The sequence below is a fragment of the Chiloscyllium plagiosum genome, unplaced genomic scaffold, assembly GCF_037043375.1.
Source record: "Chiloscyllium plagiosum isolate Xiang-an unplaced genomic scaffold, Cpla_swu_hap1 HiC_scaffold_48, whole genome shotgun sequence".
NCBI lineage: Eukaryota > Metazoa > Chordata > Chondrichthyes > Orectolobiformes > Hemiscylliidae > Chiloscyllium > Chiloscyllium plagiosum.
The window spans coordinates 4,667,050-4,688,581 of NW_028270186.1; the positions used below are offsets into that span (position 1 = coordinate 4,667,050).

Below are 21,532 nucleotides of genomic sequence, written 5' to 3' on the forward strand. Positions count from 1 at the left end.
TTCCACACATTGTCCTATCTGCAAGATTAACTGAGAGCTTGCTCCTGACAAACATTCAAATTCTCACACTGCTGAGACTCTGTTTGGAGTGTGCAGTTCAGTTGTTGAACGCATTTGATGACTTTACTGACACTTAAAGTTTTGATGTTTTTGGAGTGACTTGATAAGACCAGATTAAAACTGTGCCAGCTGATTAGAATAATCCTACTGGGGCGTTGCAAGCTAAGAATTAAAACCGACTTTCCAATTGTGAGGTTTGCCAACAGTCCACAAATTATGGGTAAAGTTTGGAACTTTTCTGCAAACACCAATTGATATTCTCCACTCGTTCATTTCATGTCTGAGATGAATGCAGTGTTGTTTGTAAGACAATTAGTGGCCATAATGACTGAGAGAACAGTGGGGGAATTAGAGAAGAAATTTGACAATTTTAATGTGCAGTTTAAAATGAAGACACATTAGGAAGATGGAAGGGTCCTGAAAGGAACTGTGTGGTATAGAGCTTAGGTATGAATAGAGTCTTCAGTTGATATCATTTTGGCGTGGCATGGTGGCTCAGTGCTTAATACTGCTGCCTCACAGCATCAGGGACCCAGGTTTGATTACAACCTTGGGCGACTGTCTGTGTGGAGTTTGCACATTCTCCCCGTGTCTGCGTGGGTTTCCTCCAGGTGTTCCGGCTTCCTCCCACGGTCCAAAGATGTGCAGGTCAAGTGAATTGGTCATGCCAAATTTCCCATTGTGTTGGGTGCATTAGTCAGAGGAAAATGGGTCTGGGTGAGTTATATTTTGGAGGGTCTTATGGGCTGAAGGGCCAGTTTCTGCACTGTAGGGAATATGAATAAATCTGATGACAGGAGAAGCAATTGTTGGACTTGCTCCAAGATGTGCAGTCTGACATGGTAACTAACGTTGTTTGTTGTCTCCAATTCCTGACACCAATGTAAGCTCATAACTCGAGAGTCTCATTTTGAAACTCCATGAACAGTACAATGCAGCCCATTCCATACACGTACCACATTCTGCGTGAAAAAGTTGCCCCTTCGGTCTCTCTTACATCTTTCCCCACTCATCCTAAATCTATTCCCTCTACTTCTGGACTCCCTCACCTCAGGGAAAAAGACTATTTGTCATGCTCTACATTTGTCATGCAATAATGTGGGCATTGTCTCCAGCAAAATTCCTTTATTAGAGGCTGCAATGCTGAGGCTATCCTTCATGACGTAGGACGCTTCATGTGCATATCATGGCGTTCATGATTCTGATAGGTATTATCATTTGTACATTCTGAAGGGATGCCTGAAATGTGCCGGAACAGGACAACAGTGATGGACACATGAATTTAAGGGGTAGTGGGGTGAGAATTAGTTTATAAATATGGGAAGCTCGTAATCATTGGGGATGGGTTTTATGGAGTGTGGCTAACTGAAATAAAGTTTCCAATGAGTATATGGCCTTGGATTTTTTTGAAGAACTTTTGAGTGGACAACAGACAAGTGTCACAGAAAAACACCATAGGACTGTGGATGTTGAAAATCGGAAACAAAAGCAGAACTCGCTGGAGAAACTTAACAGATTTTGCATAATCTGTGGAGAGGAAGCAGAGTTCAGGTTTCAAGTCCAGTAACCCTTCATCAGAACTGTCTCTGTTTCAGACAATTAGTACAGTTAGTACAGTTAGAGCACAGGAGCAGGCCATTCAGCTCCTCAAACCTATTTCTCCCATTCAATGAGATCATAGCTGATCTGTGGCCTAACTCCATATATTCATGCACACTGTCATAGAATCTCTACAGTGTGGAAACAGGCCATTCGCCCCAACAAGTCCACACTGACCCTCCGAATAGTAACCCACCCAGACCCATTCCTCTACCCTATTATCCTATTTTTACGCCTGACTAACGCATCTAACCTACACGTCCCTGAACGCTATGGGCAATTTAGCATGGCCAGTTCACCAGATTTGCACATCTTTGGATTGTGCGAGGAAACCAACACAGGCACAGGGAGAATGTGCAAACGTCACAAATTGTCTCCAGAGGTGAGAACTGAACCTGGGTTGCTGGTGCTGTGAGGAGGTAGTGCTAACCACTGAGCCATCCCAAAGGGTATTGGTTTCTGTTCTGCTATGGTGAGCACTTGTCCCCTCCTCTGCTTGCTTGTTTTCATTCTTCCTGCACCAGCCTCCCCTCCCCTTGCTTAGAACATGAACCAACACACCTCTGCACTCACACACAAGCAGGGCTCCTCCGCCTCACACTACCCTACCTTTCTCTCTGCTGCCGACACTAGCCCCCCTTCAATTCTAACCCCCTGACTACTCCCACTAGCCCTGAGCCCACCTTTCTCTAACCAGCCTCTTCCTCCCTGGCTCTGCCTTGAGTTGAACCTGTCACTGAGTGGGGTGGATTGCTGGTAGGTGGGAGTGTATCCTTTCACTCTCTCAGCCTTCCATAAGGCCTTTTGTCCATATCTTTAATACTTTTGCTGAACAAAAGTGCCGATATCATTGATTTTCAAAGTAACTGATCCTGGTTTTCACTGCCGTTTGTGGAAGAGAGTTCCAAACCTCTACCAACCTTCACGTGCAGAAGTGCTTCCTAACATCTCTCTCAAATGGTCTATCCCTAGTTCTCAGATTATACTTCCTTGTTGTAGAATTTCCAACCAGTGGAAATAGCTTATCTCCCTGTCTCCTCCTGTTAATATCTTGAAAACATTGATCAGATCAACTTTAATCTTCTAAATTTGAGAGAAAACTGGCCTAATTTGTGTAACCTCTCCTCAAACGTAACCCCTGAGGCTCCCACCGAATGTATGGACTTGGGACACTGTTTGAAAATAGTTATCTTCCAGTGTAGAACAGATTACAGTTTATTGGAGTTGGCTTTTATGGAGTGGCACAGTGGTTAGCACCACTGCCTCAAAACACCAGTGTCCTGGGTTTGATTCTAGCCTCCAGTAGACTGTCTGTTATGGTTTCCTCCCACAGTCCAAAGATGTGCAGGTTAGATGGGTTGCCTCTGCTGAATTGCTCATAGTGTCCAGGGATGTGCAGGCGCGGTGGATAAGCCATGGAAATGCAAAGTTTATAGCGGGGTGGATCTCGGGTGATGCTTTTTGGAGGGTCAGTATGGACTCAATAGGCCAAATGGCCTGCTCTGACACTGCATGGATTCTGTGATTCTGTAACCTACATAGACACATACATGTCTCGATTATCATTAAAGTACTGCATTACAACAGAGAACAGCACGCTTCTTGTCGCTTCAAGTGATCCTGCGGTAATATGGAGACTGAGACCTGTATCCCTTCAGCTCACGTGAACATATGTCTGAAAGGTTTACTGACCATAAGACAGAGCACAGGCTGATTGCTTTTGGGCTTTTGGCACCACAAGTGATTGGCGCATCTTGAAGCATGTGGTTGTACGGCATATTTGAACGTTTTCACCACATGACAGGCTTCACTTTCTGTTAAGCTGTCGATGCAAAATCTTGTTTTTTTAAAAAAAAAGCTTTTGATCTGCAGCCAGAGTTCCCAAAATAGTTGATAATTTGTCAGTGAATTAAACTCAGGAAGACCATACCTCATGTTTTCTGAGCAGTGGGACATGGTGTCCTGAGAGTGCCATGCAGATCCACCTGACTGAGATCAGTAAAGGGCTGCTGGTACTACTGTTATCATACTCCAGTTTACAAAGTATTTCTTATATCAAGTTCCTTTGAAAGCAAGGATGAATAATGCCATGGTAGAGCAGCTCGCGTGCATACTCGAAGCAACAGGGGAATCAATCACCCACCCTGAGAACTGCAGGCAATGTTTGGTTTATTTTTTGTTCTAATTCCCTTTTCTGGCATTTCCTTCCAAGTGTGTCAGAATGAGACACGCTGTCAGCTCAGTGCAACGCTTCCTGTTATGTTTTTGGAAGATTATACACTGCATTAATCAGATTGAAGCAGTTTGATGAGATTGTTGTCGCACAGTGTGACTGAACAATTCTGACGCTGTGCTGCCTCTGGCACTGATTGCTATCACTGGCTTGGGACTTCACACAAAGGCAGCCGTGTTGAATTAATTTGCTTCAAGTGTGTGTTCGAGGAACTGCATACGAACAAGGCACAAGTTTTGAGGACGTGCAAATGTACAGTCAAGGTACAAGTGAAGACCACTCAGCCCTTCAAGCCCATTCTGCCCATTCAATAATGTCGGAGCTGATGTGTTCTAAATTCAGCTCCATGTTCCTGCATGCCCATTACAATTTCATCCTCTTGGGAATCACAAACCTATCTCCCTCTGCCTTGAAGTTATCTAAAGATTCAAGGACGGGAATGCCAAAGGCAGTCAATTCTCGGAGACAAAATATGTTTCATCATCTAATTTATTTTTAACTCATGAGTGGGATGTGGATGTCTCTGGCTAGGCCCAGCCAAGAGTAAAGAGTGCTGTGGGTGTGGAGAGACATGTTGGCCAGACCAGGTGAAGTTGGCAGATTTCCTCCTGTCCAATGGTTTTTGTTTGACAATATGTTTCATGGTCTCTATTTGACCCTGAAATGCAATCTTTTTAAATTGAATTCAAATTTCACCATCTGCCCTGGTAGGATTTGAATCCAGGTCCACAGAACATGACACAAGTTTCCGGATTAATATATTACTGGTAATACCACGGGGCCAGTGGCTCTCCACAAATGTATGTCCCCTTGTTGTAGGCTCTTCCACAAGAGGAGACACCTTTTCAACACCTCCACCCAACAAAGTCTGCTCAGGATCTGACATGTTTCAATGACGTCACCTCTGACTCTCCTCAGTTCTGAAGGAGATGGAAATGTGTTGCTGGAAAAGCGCAGCAGGTCAGGCAGCATCTAGGGAACAGGAGAATCGACGTTTCGGGCATTAGCCCTTCTTCAGGAATGAGGAAAGTTGGTCCAGCAGGCTAAGATAAAAGATAGGGAGGAGGGACTTGGGGGAGGGGCGTCGGAAATGTGATAGGTGGAAAGAGGTCAAGGTGAGGGTGATAGGTCAGACTGGGGTGGGGGCGGAGAGGTCGGGAAGAAGATTGCAGGTTAGGAAGGCGGTGCTGAATTTGATGGATTTGACTGAGACAGGCTGGGGGGAGGGGAAATGAGGAAACTGGTGAAATCCGAGTTCATCCCTTGTGGTTGGAGGGTTCCTAGCCGGAAGATGAGGCGTTCTTCCTCCAACCGTCGTTTCGCTGTGGTCTGACGATGGAGGAGTCCAAAGACCTGCATATCCTTGGTGGAGTGGGAGGGGGAATTGAAATGTTGAGCTACAGGGTGGTTGGGTTGGTTGGTCCGGGTGTCCCAGAGGTGTTCTCTGAAACGCTCCGCAAGTAGGCGGCCTGTCTCCCCAATATAGAGGAGGCCACATCGGGTGCAAAGGATGCAATAGATGATATGTGTGGAGGTACAGGTGAATCTGTGGCGGATATGGAAGTTTCCTTTGGGGCCTTGGAGGGAGGTGAGGGGAGAGGTGTGGGCGCAAGTCTTGCACCTCCTGCGGTTGCAGGGGAAGGTGCCGGGAGTGGAGGTTGGGTTGGTGGGGGGTGTGGATCTGACGAGGGAGTCACGGAGGGAGTGGTCTTTACGGAATGCTGATAGGGGAGGGGAGGGAAATATATCCTTGGTGGTGGGGTCCGTTTGGAGGTGGCGGACATGACGGCGGATGATGCGCTGCACATGGAGATTAGTGGGGTGGTAGGTGAGGACCAGTGGGGTTCTGTCCTGGTGGCGGTTGGAGGGGCGGGGTTCAAGGGCGATTGGAAGGGCGGGGTTCACCTGTACCTCCACACATATCATCTATTGCATCCTTTGCACCCGATGTGGCCTCCTCTATATTGGGGAGACAGGCCGCCTACTTGCGGAGCGTTTCAGAGAACACCTCTGGGACACCCGGACCAACCAACCCAACCACCCTGTAGCTCAACATTTCAATTCCCCCTCCCACTCCACCAAGGATATGCAGGTCTTTGGACTCCTCCATCGGCAGACCACAGCGAAACGACGGTTGGAGGAAGAACGCCTCATCTTCCGGCTAGGAACCCTCCAACCACAAGGGATGAACTCGGATTTCACCAGTTTCCTCATTTCCCCTCCCCCCAGCCTGTCTCAGTCAAATCCATCAAATTCAGCACCGCCTTCCTAACCTGCAATCTTCTTCCCGACCTCTCCGCCCCCACCCCAGTCTGACCTATCACCCTCACCTTGACCTCTTTCCACCTATCACATTTCCGACGCCCCTCCCCCAAGTCCCTCCTCCCTACCTTTTATCTTAGCCTGCTGGACCAACTTTCCTCATTCCTGAAGAAGGGCTAATGCCCGAAACGTCGATTCTCCTGTTCCCTAGATGCTGCCTGACCTGCTGCGCTTTTCCAGCAACACATTTCCATCTCTGATCTCCAGCATCTGCAGACGTCACTTTCTCCTCAGTTCTGAAGGATACAGACCAAGCCTGTCCTTGGATGGTTATCTGCTCCCTCCAGGTTTTAGGTAGCAAACCCCACAGATTTGCTGGCACAGCACAGAGAGTTACCCTGGTCTTCTTTTCATTAACTAACTAAAAACATCACATAACTGCAGCCTGAAGTACAGAAGCCAGCCACAGGACTGGGATACAAACTATGGGTGCATAGGAAACTGCTTGTACTTCTTGAGCATGGCACACAGCATGAGGACTTTTGGATGCTCTGGAATGGCATTTATGTTCCCCAAAGTACAGAGTATATGCACAGAATACTGTTGTCAATGACGTTGTCAGAATGAGTGAGCCGAGTGTGTTCAGCTTTCAATCCAGTGAGACCATTTCTGCTTGTTCAGCTCGATTTTCAGATTTTTTTAAAGCAAGGGCAGTGGATTGACCTTCTCTGTTCCTCAGCCAGCTCGCCCACGAAGACTCTGACCATTTGTTACTGTACATTGCTGCTGTTTACAGAACCCTGCTGTCTACAAGTTGGCTTTGATTCCTTAACAGTTTCACTGGGGCTGCCAGGTGCTTTGGGAACATGAGATTCAGAAGCAGAATTAGACCATTCGGCCCATCGAATCTGCTCCAGCATTCCATCATGGCTCATATGTCTCTCAAATCCATCCTTCACCTTCTCCCCATTACCCTTTATCCCCTTACCAATCACAAACCTATCTCTGTCTGCTCAAAATACACTCAGTTACTTGGCCTCTACATCCCTCTGCAGCAATCAGTTCCTCAGAATAACCTCCCTCTGGCTGAAGAAACTCCACCTAATTTCACTCAGAAGCTGTGCCCTCAGCTCCTAATCTCTCCCACTGGTAAAAACATTTTCTGTACATTCACCATTCATAATTTCTGTTAGTTTCAGTGAGATCACCCCTCATTCTTCTAAACTCCTTTGGGTACAGACCCAGAATCCTTAACCATTCCAGATATCCCGCGGAAGATCCCACAAACAATTGAGAAGGACACCGATTCCACTCACCCTCCTCCGGTTGTGCTCACCCCCATTGTCACAACACAGTAAAACAGGCTGACTTACCTCCCAATCCTGCCTCTGGTCGGTGGTCCTTGAGGGGATGTGGGTGTCACAAACTGGGGCCAGTATCTATTGCCCATCACTAATTGCCCCTGGAGAAGGCAGTGGTGAGCTGCCTCATTGACCCACTGCAGTGCATGTGCTGAACTGACAGTGCCATCAGGAAAGGCCACCTTGTCATTCCCACCCACTTGGCTCATGCAGGTGGGCGGTCTGGTTTCTCAGACTTTCGACTGACTTCGATACAACCGTAATGGCATGTTCAGCACTTTCAGAGGGCATTGAGGAGTCACCAAGTCGCTATCATGTTGATTCCACACAAATGTCGAGGGTGCTCCTGTCTGTTAAGGAGCAGTTATCGAAGCCTGGAGGCATTTCCAAATAACTCTTCATTTCTGTCGCAACCTGAACTGCACCCATTGTGGTTGAATACAAAGTCTAAGGCTCTCCCCATCAGCACAGGGTCAGGACATGATCAGGCAATAACTTCCCAATGGACCAGAGGTAACCCTTCACTCAATGCACATGGAGGAGGTGGTGTTGTGGGAATGTCACTGGACGAGTAATGCTGAATGTCAGGCGAATGCCCTCGTCTAGGAGTTCAACTCTCAGCATGGTGGATGGTGCAGTTTGAATTCAATGAAAAGCTCTTCTAATGACGACAATAGATGTGTGACTCCATCCTTCCATAGTCTGCCCTACATGTGACACCAAGCCCACATCATGTGGCTGACTATTAAAGTGTCCTCTGGGCATTGGGAATGGAAGAGACATGCTGGTATAGACAGCAGTGTCCACACATCCCATGAACAGCAGTATGTCTGCAGTGGTCTCTGCTCTGATGTGTGTGGTTGAGCTGCCCTCTTCTGGTGGCTGCTTTCCTCCTTCGATCCTGCCTTTCTTGAAAGGGTCTTGGATTGGAATCACATTGCCCAAGGCTGTGTGCCTGTGAAAGCAAAGACCTGGGAGTCATTCCTTTTGTCAGTGCCAATCCATGTCAGTCTGCTCTGCAGCCCTTTGATGGACCAGCACCCTCAGGTTAGAGTAAACTAAACTGACTTGTCCATTCTGAGGAACAGTGATGCAGGACAGGAAAAGTTAGCTCTGTTTGTCGAACCACAGATGTTGCCAGAGCTGTCGAGTCTCACCAGCGTATTCAATTCTGACATCAGATCTCCACCATCCCCGGTAATTTACTTCTATTTATCCTATGACTTTTAAACTTTCCAGTTTTTTTTTTAGTGAGACATTAGTGTGACTGGCTGAGCCCAGCATTTATTGCCCGTCCCTAGTTGCCCCTTGTGAAGGTGGGAGTGAACTGCCTTCTCGAACCGCTGCAGTGAAAATGCTGTAGGTTGACCCACAATGCCCTTAGGGAGGGAATTCCAGGATTCTGACCCAGTGACAGTGAAGGAATGGCAATATATTTCCAAGTCAGGATGGTGACGTGCTCAGAGGGGAACTTGCAGGGGGTGGTGTTCCCATGTATCTTCTGTCCCTTGTCCTTCTAGATGGAAGTGGGCGTAGGTTTGGAAGGTGCTGCCTGAGGATCTTTGGGGAGTTGTCGATGCTGGATTTTTGTGGATGTGGTGCCAATCAGTTGGGTTGCTTGTCCTGGATGGTGTCAAGCTTCTCGAGGTATTTCTAACCTCTGATCTGCTCTTGTGGCCACTGTGTTTATGTGGCGAGTCCAGTTGAGTTTCTGGTCAATGGAAACCGACCCCCCCTGGGATGTTGACAGTGGAGGATTGCCGGACGGTAACACCTTTGCCTGTCAAGGGCTAGTGGTTATACTGTCTCTTATTGGAGATGGTCATTGCCTAGTATTTATGTGGCACGAATATTATATGCAAATTATCAGCCCAAGCTTAGATATTAACCAAATCTTGTTGCATTTAAACATGGACTGTTGAATTCTACAATTAACATGACAGAGATTCTCCCAATCTGTCTCCCTTCCAACCCCATTGATCCATCAATGTTCCCAACTCACAGACTGCAAGAAACAGTTGGAATTAAACTTTTTGATTGCAGAATTCAAATGTTCCGTGTTGAATGACATGTTGTCATTGACTCCTGTTGGTGCGTGAACAGTGAAATCTGAGTGTGGTGGTTCAGAAAGAGAAACTAAAGTGTCGTCATGGAGTGTGAAGCAGAACAGCAGATATTTCAAAGCATGAATTAAAGCTCCTGTGCAAAGGTACCACCTGAAGCCTGTCATCTCTGCACATCTCTGAGATGCAAAACGCACACCACTGTTCACATTCACACTCCAACAGACTTACAATTCAGAACTATCCAGAGAGGATACAGTTCCCTGATAACACTACACGATGGAAGAAGCGGACGTAGGTCATTCAGCCCATCAATTCCATTCTGTCAGTCAATGAGATTGCAGCCGATCTGATCATCCTTAACTCCAGTTTCCTGCCTTTTCCCGATACAGTTTGATTCCCCCAACTGATTAAAAACGTCTGTCTCAGCCTTACATGTACTTAGTGACCAAGTAAAGAATCTCACAGCTTCACTCCCCTCTGAGAGAAGAAATTCCTCCTCATTTCCGTCTTCAGTGGGCAACACCTTATTCTGAGATGATTCCCTCTCGTCCTGGACTCTCCCTGAAGGGGAAACGATCTTTCAACATCTCCCCTGTCAGGTCCCCTCAGAATCTGGTATGTTTGAATCAGGTCACTTTTCAATCTCTGCAAGTCCAAGGAGGAGAGGCTCAGTCTCTCCTGAGAAAACAGTCCCTCTGTTCCCAGGATTAATCTCGTGAACCTTCTGTGGTGTTTTGACCAGTCTTGCAGTAATTGGTGGATTAATGACAATGCAGTTGATTAAATATCAATGATCCCATAATGACTGCAAATCATCAATGAAAGAGAGGACGTGATTGCTTATCACACTTGAAAGAGATTGTTTGGAGATTGTGTGCTGGGCACAGATACTGTCTTGAATGAGCCTGTGCTTGCCTGCTACCTGGTTATCTGATCAAAGCTGAGCACTGTAGACTGTTTTTGCTTTGCCTAAATTGGATGTGACCAGTTTCCTTTCTTGCTGCTGTGATGAGCTGCCAGACATTTGTTGATTGGATGTGGATTGGAGGTGATCAAGCTGAACCAATCTTCCTTCAGTCCAGCTTGGGGACAGGCTCACAGTGAGATCCTGAACAGCTGCTGCCTGCCTAGTTACCAGGGCTTTGTACTGGTCCAGATAAATTGCCCATTGTGTTTCCATCTCCCCCTCTCTGGGATTCAACCTTCTCTTTTACAGCCCTGGTTACTTACGCACTGATGCTGTTCTGTTACATCCATCCTGCACTTTGCTCAGAATCTGGACTGACTGTGTGTTGTGACAAACAGGAAGAGACTGCACTCCGCACCCTCCACCCTCAAACAGCTCCTTGCACGTCACTGCATGCAGCTGCAGTGTGCAAAGCAAACCACCCACAATGTTCAGTCTTCTTTTTAAAATTCCCCTTTGTGGAATTCTCTGCTGCACAGGCCAAAGTGTTGAAAGATTTCAAGGTGGAGTTTAAGATGGTTCTTGGTGCGAAAGGGATCGGTGGTTGTGAGGAGAAAGCGGGAAGTGGATGGTCAGACATGATCATATTGAGTGGTAGAGCAGGCTCGAAGGGCTGAATGGCCTGCTTGAGTTACTCTTACACTTGAGTTAAAAATCAAACAATACCAGGTTATAGTCCAACAGGTGTATTTGGAGGCACGAGCTTTCAAAGCACTGCTTCATCATCAGGGGGTTCTGGAGCAGAATTGTTTAGTTTTGAGGTTTTCTGCCTTATGTGTTGAGGAAAGGGTTTCCAAGTGGGCAGTGTCCCTGCTTGGCAGAATGAGAAAGAAAATCTCACCGTGCTGTAGCTTTTATCGGAGCGTCAAAAGCACTGAACAGCCAATGAGTGCTTTTACAGTTGGAACTCAGTGGACACGACTCTCACCTTGATCAAAAGGTGATCGATTGATGTCCCACTCCAGGATGCTGACATCAGACATTATTCTGTGGTAGATGGGCACTGTGGTAACCTCAACTGTAACTCAGGCTATTCCAGGTCTCTCCCACCTGGTCTCTCACATTTACCTCTCTGAAGCTCATCCAAAGCTGCCCATGTCCAAATGCACAGCAAGTCCTGTTCCCTCTATCAGCCCCCGTGCTCTCTGGGTAAACAATGGCATGGTTTGAAATTTCTCATGTTTGTCTTCATGTCCCTCCATGGCCTTGCCCTTCCTGACCTCCATCAATTCGCCCAGCTCCAAAATCATCCCACTACACCTGGCCCTCAGGACACTTTGCCTCTGGTGGCCGTGCCTTTAGCTGCTTGGGCCCCAAGCTCTAGAATTGCCTCCCTTCAGCATCCCCACCTCTTGACCTCACTTTCTGCAGATGCTCTTTGAAAGCTGCCATAATAAGGCATAGGAACCGAGGTAGGCCATTCAGCCCATCGAGTCTGCCCCGCCATTCAAAGAGATCGTGGCTGATCTGATCACCCTCACTCCACTTTCCTGCCCTTTCCCCTATAACTCTCAAATCCCTTCCTGTTTTGAAACCTGTCTATCCCAGCCTTAGATATACTGAACAACTCAACCTTGACAGCCCTCTGTGGTAAAGAAGTCCTGAGATTCTCTCCCCTCTGAGAGAAGGAATTTCTCCTCACCTGTATCTTAAATGTGCAACTCCTTACTCGAACATTATGCCCTCTGGTCCTAATCTCTCCCATAAGGGGAAACAACTTCTCCCCAAGCACCCTGTCAAATTCCCTCATAATCTTATATTTTTCAATAAGATCACCTCTCATTCTTCTGAATCTAATGAATACAGGCCAAATCTCCTCATAAGACAGTCCCTCCATCCCTGGGATCAGCTGAGTGACACTTCTCTGAAATGCCTCTAATGACAGTCTATCTTTCCTTTGAAAAGGGGCCCAAAACTGTTCACAATATTGCAACTGGGGTCTGACTAGTGTCTTATGACCATTTGCCTAGATACCTTCTGCAGTACCAAAGTGCAATCTTTCAGTTTAAGACACTCTTGAACAGTATTCTGTTTAAGTTGTGCCCCCAGTTCTTGTAAAGCCACCAATCTCAAACCAGCAGCTGACATAAAGTGGTGTGTTTTTGTGATGAAACACAGAAACTAGAAGCAGGACAAGGCCATTTGGCCCTTCAGTTTTTAGATCAGAGTGGTGCTGGAAAATCACAGCAGGTCAGGTAGCGTCCGAGGAGCAGGAAAATCGACGTTTCGGGCAAAAGCCCTTCATCAGGAATGATTTGGCCCTTTAAGCTTGCCACCACAGTCCTTCGGCCCAACAAGTCCACACCGACCCGCCGAAGCGCAACCCACCCATACCCCTACATTTACCTCTTACCTAACACTACGGGCATGGCCAATTCACCTGACCTGCACATCTTTTGGACTGTGGGAGAAAACCCACGCAGATACGGGGGGAACGTGCAAACTCCACACAGTCAGTCGCCTGAGGCAGGAATTGAACCTGGGTCTCTGGCGCTGTGAGGCAGCAGTGCTAACCACTGTGCCACCGTGCCGCCCACAAGTCACTTTAAAATTGTAACATTGACTTGACCTAATACTGTGCCCCTGTTTACTGAAAGTCCTTCCTGTGTGTTGGCACCTGTTCATTCACAACAAAAGGGCCTTCACACAGGAAGAAGGTGGGAGCCTCTAATCCTTCCCTTCAATGTGGTTTTCCGCGACAGAAGCCTGTTTCGGACTGCCTTGTCGTCTCTCACAGAGAGTCTGGGAGAAGTGCAGCACGGAAACAGACCCTTCATTGCAACTCCTCCATTCTGATCAGATACCAAATGGATCTGGCAGTCCATTTCAGATCGCCGACTCCGATCAACATTCTCCTCAGCTGAGAACAACTCATGCTGGAGATCACAGCAGGTTAGGCAGAATCCGTGGAGAGAGAGCAAGCGCACGTTTCAAGTCTGGATGACTCTGCATCAGAACCCCGTCTCAAACATCTCAAACCTGTCGCTTCTGCTGACTGGCTGTGATCAGGATGGGGGAGTGGGAACCTTTTATTCAGAATTGATTCCAGTGTCCCTGCCAAAGGTTTGGAGCTTTGAATCCCAGTCAGGGGAGAGGAATAGGGGTGATTGCATTGATTTAGTCTGAGAGGTCAGTACAGTACTGTCAGGGGGAATGCTGTTCTGTCTGAGGTGCCTATTGTGTGAAGATTGGAGCATTGAGCAGGGGGCCGTAGATCCCACACCAGTAATTTCAGAGACGGTCATGCCACAATCAGCATTGCTGAAAGACAGACAAGGTTCACCAAGGCACAGCATGGTAGCTGGTGGGATCGAGCTGAACATCACCTGCTGCTGCTTCTGAACTCACTGTGTCAGCTGCCAAGTTCTCCATGGGAGAGCCCGAGGCTGTGAAAAACAACGGGGAGACACTGAACTTTATCAATCTCTCTCTCTTCCTCAAATGTGGGTTTTAAAGTGGAGAGTTGGGGGAGGGGGGAATAGGGATGGTGTTGGGGAGGTGGGGGATTGGTGGGGTGGGATGGGATGAGATGGGGTGGATGGATTTTAATTTAGATAAATGCAAGGTGCTGCAAATCGAAGCAGGACTTATAGACTTAATGGTGCTGTGAGTTTAGGTTAGACCAGACATTTGTGACAGAGAGCTGCAGCAGCTGAGGGTCTGAGGGTGAACACCTTCGGAGAGCACAGGAGACAAAATCCCCAAACCAGTGCTTTCCAAATGGAGCTGCTGGTCTCGTGACAAAGACAGATGGCGGGGGTGGGGAGGAGGGAGGGGGTGGGTTTGGGGTCAGTCCACAAGACAAGTGTCAGCTCCTCTCCTGGCCAGGCTGATGTGGATTGAACTAATCCCACACCCCGCTCTGTTTGTGTCTGAACAAACAAATAGGTGTCTGGCTTCAGCAGGGAGGCATGTTTATCCTCAGCCTGGCTTGGCTGAACTAGCTTTTGTAGTTGTGGTTGAGAAATGGGCCTGGCATACGCAGCAGAGTTTAAGACAATATTCCAAACAGAACTGCACTGCAGAGGGAAAGATTGCCCTCCAGCCTGGAATGTAAGGGATTGTGGGAGAATGGGAGCAGCCCGAGGGATACTGTACAGACCCTGGGGCACGTCTGAGACAGAGAGGGAAGGTGTAACATGTGAAAAGACAGGAGGAAATTCTCTCAGTGTCGCAAGGGCTCATTGTTCACAAACCGGCGACGGTGGAAAGGTTAGTTACAGACCAGCAGGTTCTGGGAACTAGGTACTGAGGGTCATGTTTGAGCGTGAGGCAGTGGTCACAAAGACACACAATGGGAAAAGACCACTGCCTGAAGCCGCTCAGTCCTAATGTGTAGAGAAACGTCAAAACTAGGAGCTGGAGAAGGCCATTCAGCCCTTCAAGCCTTCTCTGACATTCAATTTGATCATGGCTGATCATCCAACTCAGGGCATTGTGGGTCTGTCTACAGCACAGGCACTGTAGCAGTTCATGAGGCCAGCTCACCATGACCTTCACAAGGGCTAACTTGGGACAGGACAGTAAATACTGGGCCCAGCCAGCGATTCCCACATTCCCCGAGTGAATAAAAATATCCTGTACTGCTGCAGTAATAACTTGTTGCTCCTATATTCAAACTGTCTTTTAATGAAGGTCAAGACATGATTGCCTTCCCAACTGCTTGTTGCTTATATCCCTGGAAAGGCTGGTAGGTGTAGGGAATGCTGGATGACTTAAGATGTTGAGGGTTTGGTTAAGAAAAACAAGGAAGCACATGTCAGGTATAGACAGAATAGATCAAGTGAATCCTTAGAAGAGTATAAAGGCAGTAGGAGTATACTTAAGAGGGAAATCAGGAGGGCAAAAAGGGGACATGAGATAGCTTTGGCAAATAGAGTTGGGGAGAATCCAAAGGGGGATTATTTGGGGATTGATGCAGGGCCCTGGGGAAAGAGTGGTTCAGTGAGATTATTCAGGGATTGATACAGAGCAATGGGGAAAGAGTGGGTCAGTGAGATTATTCAGGGATTGATACAGGGCTATGGGGTGAGGGTGGGTCAATGAGATTATTTGGGGATTGATACAGGGCTCTAGGGTGAGAGGGGAGCAGTGAGCTTATTCAGGGATTGATACAGGGCAATGGGGAAAGAGTGGGGCAGTGAGCTTATTCAGGGATTGATACAGGGCTATTGGGTGAGAGTGGGGCTGTGAGATTATTCAGGGATTGATACAGGGTTATGGAATGAGAGTGGGCCTGTGGTCTTAGTTTGAGACGGATACAGGGCTATGGGAGAGTTGGGTTGTGAAGTCAGTGATGATGTGAGGCAGAAGGGGACAAGGAAGGGAGTGAAATAGGGAACTGAAAAGGCAATGGGACGGAGAGCAGTGCATGAGGAGAGAAGGTAGGCCAAATGCAGGGAACTGTTTTCAAGATCTCACATCAGAAAAACAGTAATTTTCACAATGAAGTTTAGTGGGAGGAACATTTCTGAAGAATAAAAATAATTTGCCTGTTGAAAACACCTTTAGTGCAGTGAAACATTCCAAGTCGAATTTCAAGCAAGCAGAATCTCCAGCGAAGAGCTCTTATGTCTCTCTTTCACCCTCTGCCCAGACTCTTCCCAAGTGCAATATACTTTCACTCAAATTCCCTGTTTCATTCGAATTAAGACCTGTCTGGCAAACAGCACTGTCTGCAATTGTTACACAGCAGTATGAAGCACCTGTCTCAGTGTGGTCCCTCACCTTGAGCCCTGGCCAAGCCAACAGGTCCTCTACAATTCCATTGAGAAGGACAAGGGCAGCAGATACACAGGAACACCACCCCCTGCAAGTTCCCCTCCGAGCCCCTCACCATCCTGACTTGGAAATACATCGGTGTTCCTTCAGTGTCGCTGGGTCAGAATCCTGAAACTCCCTCCCTGAGGGCATTGTGGGTCAACCCACAGCAGATGGACTGCAGCGGTTCAAGAAGGCAGCTCACCACTGCCTTTTCAAGGGCATCTCAGGACGGGAAGTAAATGCTGGGCTCAGTCAGTGATGCCCGTATCCCAGAAATGAATAAAAAAATGCCCTGAGGGACACGCACACGTCTTTGCAACACCTACATGTGTATTTCACAATGGAGCAAGTGCAGTGAAAGTTGCAGGACCGCGTGTGATGCTTCTGAGCAGCTTCAGGAAGTGAAATTTCACACCGGGTCATATCAATGAGGAGGCTTTTCAGTTCAGTGCAGTCAAGTTGCAGAGTGCAGCTTCATTTAATTCCCATCTCAACCTCCCCCCACCTTCGTCAACGTCAGGAACAGGCTCTGAGGACTTTGTGCCCTTGATAGTGGCTCACATCCCAGTTGTACCTGGGGCACAAACGTGTACTCCTGAGATTCCCAGCTGGGTGGGAGCCTATATTGCTGCTAATTGGCCAGTGCTCCTAAGCATTCTGGATTAGTGGTGTTGGAAGAGCAGTTCAGGCAGCATCCAAGATGCTTCCCCTCAGCACGCATGCATGGGCAGAGACATAGCTGGGAAATGGGAGCATTGTCTCTCTGCAGGATACACTGAATGACTGAGAACAAGGAACATTGATCCTTTCTTAGTGGTCCTTTACTTGACAGCAGTTCATTATCTCCCATGCTCTGAGGTGTCTGATGCAAGTTAACTGGTGTGTAAGACCCCAGGACAGTGTTGTAATTTGATGATGGGGAAGGGACTTCTCCCCTCAGTCTCCTGGGCAATAGTTACCTTTCAAGCTGAAGAATGAGAACACGTGATTATGTAATTATCACTTTGCTGATTGAGGGAACTTGCAGTGCACAAATTGAGCTGCACTGTCCGAACTTTACAACAGTGGCCACATTTCAATCACTCTTTCATTGATTAGGAATGCTTTGGGCCCACTGAGGCTGTGGAAGGTCCTGGTCTGCATTTCTCCTGCACACACTCACACACAATAAACACATTCTCTCTCACAGACACACATACAATCTCTCCCTCACACACACACACACATGCACACACTCAAAGAAACACACACAAGCAAAACACACACACTCTCATAGACACACACTAACATACTCTCCCACACACACACACATGCATAATCTCTCTCTCTCTCTCTCTCACAGATACATATTCATACTCTCACCCCATAAACACATACACACGCACAGTCTTTCTCATACACACATCGTCAAACTCTCTCACACAGACACATACAGACAGAGTTTGTCTCTCAGATACACACACCTACACATACAGTGAGACTGAATATATTGCTCTCTGCTGTCCCACTGGAAGACTGGCCTTGACATATTCATGGGAATAGCTGCCTTGCTGTTTTTTTTGAGGGGTGGAGGGTGGGGGTGGTATTCGATTTGGTCACGTTTGTGAGATTCCCGATAGATATCCTGGTGTGCCCAGCTAAGTAAACGTTCTGTCAGAGAGAACCAGACAGACAGAGGGAGGGAAAGAGCCTGTGACCTCTCACACGTCCCCCTTTACACTGACCCTTGGGCCAAGTGGCTGGAGCAGTATTTGACCTGACCATCAGGAATATATCACCAGCTACTTCAGCTCAGCAGGGTGTGGGGACAGAGTGTAAGCTCACTCCTACTCAGGGGGTCCCCTGTTAAACTACACAAGATGCAATGTTCCTCTCAGACAGAGGAACACTGCTCCTGAAAATCTTTTTGGTGTTTCCTGTAACGCTGGGGGAAAGGGTGCCAGGCTGTGTCTCAGAGGAACAGAATGAGAAGCCTCGAGACAGTTGGGACAGAATCCTTGAAATCCGTGCTGGAGTGGTGTTTTCAAATGTTTGTTTAAAAGGACAGGCAAAGTGGTTTTGGGAATGACTCCCAGACTGTGAGACCTTGCTGATTAAAGACACAGACTTTCTCAATTAATTCATTCATTCAAGGGATGGGGCCAGCGCTGGCTGAGCCAACATTTATTGTCCATCTCTATTCAGTTGGAGGGAATGGAGGTGATGATGTCTCTGTTCAACTGTGGCCCTCGTCCTCCTGGCCAGAGGAGGTGGCAGGTTTTGGAAGATGCTTTCACAGTTGGTGTATTGTGCACAGTTCTGAGGGCCATGCTGCAGGAGGGGAGTGAACACATTGGAGAGAGTGCAGTACAGATTCACAAGGACAATTCCAGGGATGAGATGCTTCAGTCAGGAGGAAAGTTTGCTGAAGGAAGGACTGCTTTCCCCACACGGAGAAGGCTGAGAGTAGATTTAAGAGGAATTTTTGAAATCATGCGGGCTTCGAACAAACTGGACAGGGAGAAACTGTTGCTGCTGATTAACTGAGAACCAGAGGGAAACATGTTTCACGTTCTTTGCAAAAAAAGCAAATGCAAAATGGGAAAAAACATTTTCACTTTGTCAGGATCTGGAATGCACTGTCTGGATATAGGTTCAGTTGGGGCATTTGAGTTGGAAATAATCGGCAGGGTAACAGAGGAAACGTAGGAGATTGGCACACAGTTACAATGCCCATTGGTCAGGCAATGGGCTGAATGGCCTCCTTCTGCACCAGAACCATTCCCTGGATCTGACACAGAAAGTCAGCAAGTGACGGACAAGAGGCTGGATTCAGAGATGGAAAGTGGGCAAAGCAAACAGGGAAGGTCATGTGTTTTAATACTTGCACATTTCTCATTACATATCAAACCAATGAAATATTTTTTCTTGTCACTGATGCAATGTAAATCTGCAAGTTAAGGCACTGGATGAGGGAGCATGTCAGAGGTGAATGTGAGTCATTGAACTGTCTGCTCCCAGTGCCTGGGATTGGCTGTGAACAACTGAGATTTGAATGAGCTGAAATTTACAGGGTGGGAGGTGGGAGATCCACCAACAGCCATCGACTACTTGGACCCTGGAGGTGACAAACACACAGAGCAGGGTATCAAGAGCAAGAAAAACCTGCTGTGCATCTTAATTTCCGAAAGTCGCTTGAATCCCACTGCAGCTCAGAGCTCTGGATGTGCCTTGGTGTTGTGGGGCTCATGGGTTTGATTGCCACAATGGCAGCTGGTGGAATATAAAGGGAGTCTCGGTGATGAAGAAAAAACACCTTTGACCACAAGTCCATCAGGAAGTGGTCAGCACGTAGTGTCCTTGAGACCCTTCGGGAAAAGGAGAGGGTGGATCCTATCGAGCAGTTCCCTGAGCAGACTGTCAAAGCCATTTGGCAGAATGCCTCATCGCCAGAACTTTCCAACGAGCACCAAGACATGGCTTGGCTGGTGGTGAGAAGGGCTCTGCCTGTGAGATCCTTTATGCATGCCCAGACTCTCAGCCGCACCGCACGCTGCCCTCGAAGCGGCTGCGGGGCGGACGAGACTGTCACACACCTCCTTCTGGAATGTGCCTATGCAGAGGAAGTCTGGAGAGGAATGCAGTGGTGTTTGTCGAGGTTCGTCCCGAGCAGCGCCGTGACGCGGGACTCCGTGCTCTACGACCTGTTCCCCGAGACGCACACCGAGATGAACATCAACTGTGCCTGGAGGATCATCAACTCGGTGAAGGAAGCTCTCTGGGTGGTCCGAAACCTGCTGATCTTCCAGCTGAAGGAGTTGACCCCGACTGTTGCAGACTGGCACATTCCAAGGTCCAGGACTACGTGTTGAGGGATGCGCTGAAGCTTGGGGCAGCTGCCGCCAAGGCGCGGTGGGGAAAGACCACTGTGTAACATCTTTGAGGAGAAAGTGAGGTCTGCAGATGCTGGAGATCAGAGCTGAAAATGTGTTGCTGGAAAAGCGCAGGTCAGGCAGCAACCAGGGAACAGGAGAGTCGACGTTTCGGGCATAAGCCCTTCTTCAGGAATGAGGAAAGTTTGTCCAGCAGGCTAAGGTAAAAGGTAGGGAGGAGGGACTTGGGGAGGGGCGTCGGAAATGTGATAGGTGGAAAGAGGCCGGCTACTTGCGAAGCGTTTCAGAGAACACCTCTGGGACACCCGGACCAACCAACCCGACCACCCTGTGGCTCAACACTTCAACTTCCCCTCCCACTCCACCAAGGATATGCAGGTCTTTGGACTCCTCCATCGCCAGACCACAACAACACGACGGTTGGAGGAAGAGCGCCTCATCTTCCGCCTAGGAACCCTCCAACAACAAGGGATGAACTCGGATTTCACCAGTTTCCTCATTTCCCCTCCCCCCACCTTGTCTCAGTCAAATCCATCGAATTCAGCACCGCCTTCCTAACCTGCAATCTTCTTCCTGACCTCTCCGCCCCCACCCCAGTCTGACCTATCACCCTCACCTTGACCTCTTTCCACCTATCACATTTCCGACGCCCCTTCCCCAAGTCCCTCCTCCCTACCTTTTATCTTAGCCTGCTGGACAAACTTTCCTCATTCCTGAAGAAGGGCTTATGCCCGAAACATCGACTCTCCTGTACCCTGGATGCTGCCTGACCTGCTGCGCTTTTCCAGCCACACAGTTTCAGCTCTGTGTAACGTCTGCCTGCCTAACGAAGAACAGGGGGCCCGCGCAGTCATTTGGGCTCTGCTGACGCCTCAGCTAAAAATGTAATCGTTCAGACCTGTAAATAGGAATGATTACTCTGTGTTCGGTATGCAAACAAATGGAATGTTTACATATGTATGGCATGTCCAGTTGTATAGATCATCAAAGTATTTTATGAATAAAGTATATTTTGAAATAAAATAAAAAGAGTCTCAGTGATGGTTCCTTTGTAACCGCTGTCAATTGCTGTAAAAACCCAGGAGGAAGGAAAGCTGCCACCTCTATTGTGCCTGTAACTCCACACCAATAGCAATGTGGTTGACTCTTCCCTTCCCTCAGCATTCAGTTCAAGGTGATTAGGGATATACATATCTATATTCCCCTGAAAGAATGTTGAATATCTTCACCTCCATCCATGTTCTCACCCGGTGGGAAGTGTGGCTCGATTCCGAGCTCCTCACTAACCTATTGGTACCCTGACTGCTGCCAGCCTTGCACAAGAGATGCACCCACCTACGAACTCCCTC

The 21,532-nt window shown here is 48.0% G+C and overlaps 1 long non-coding RNA gene across 1 annotated transcript in view; it reads left to right on the forward strand.

The window, feature by feature from the left end:
* Positions 1-3,250, forward strand: part of LOC148135688 (uncharacterized) — a 246,480-nt gene extending 243,230 nt beyond the window's left edge. Inside the window, exon 2 of the long non-coding RNA XR_015754876.1 lies at positions 3,008-3,250. This is a non-coding gene — a long non-coding RNA (uncharacterized LOC148135688). The remainder of the gene's footprint in view (positions 1-3,007) is intronic.
* Positions 3,251-21,532: the final 18,282 nt, after the last annotated feature.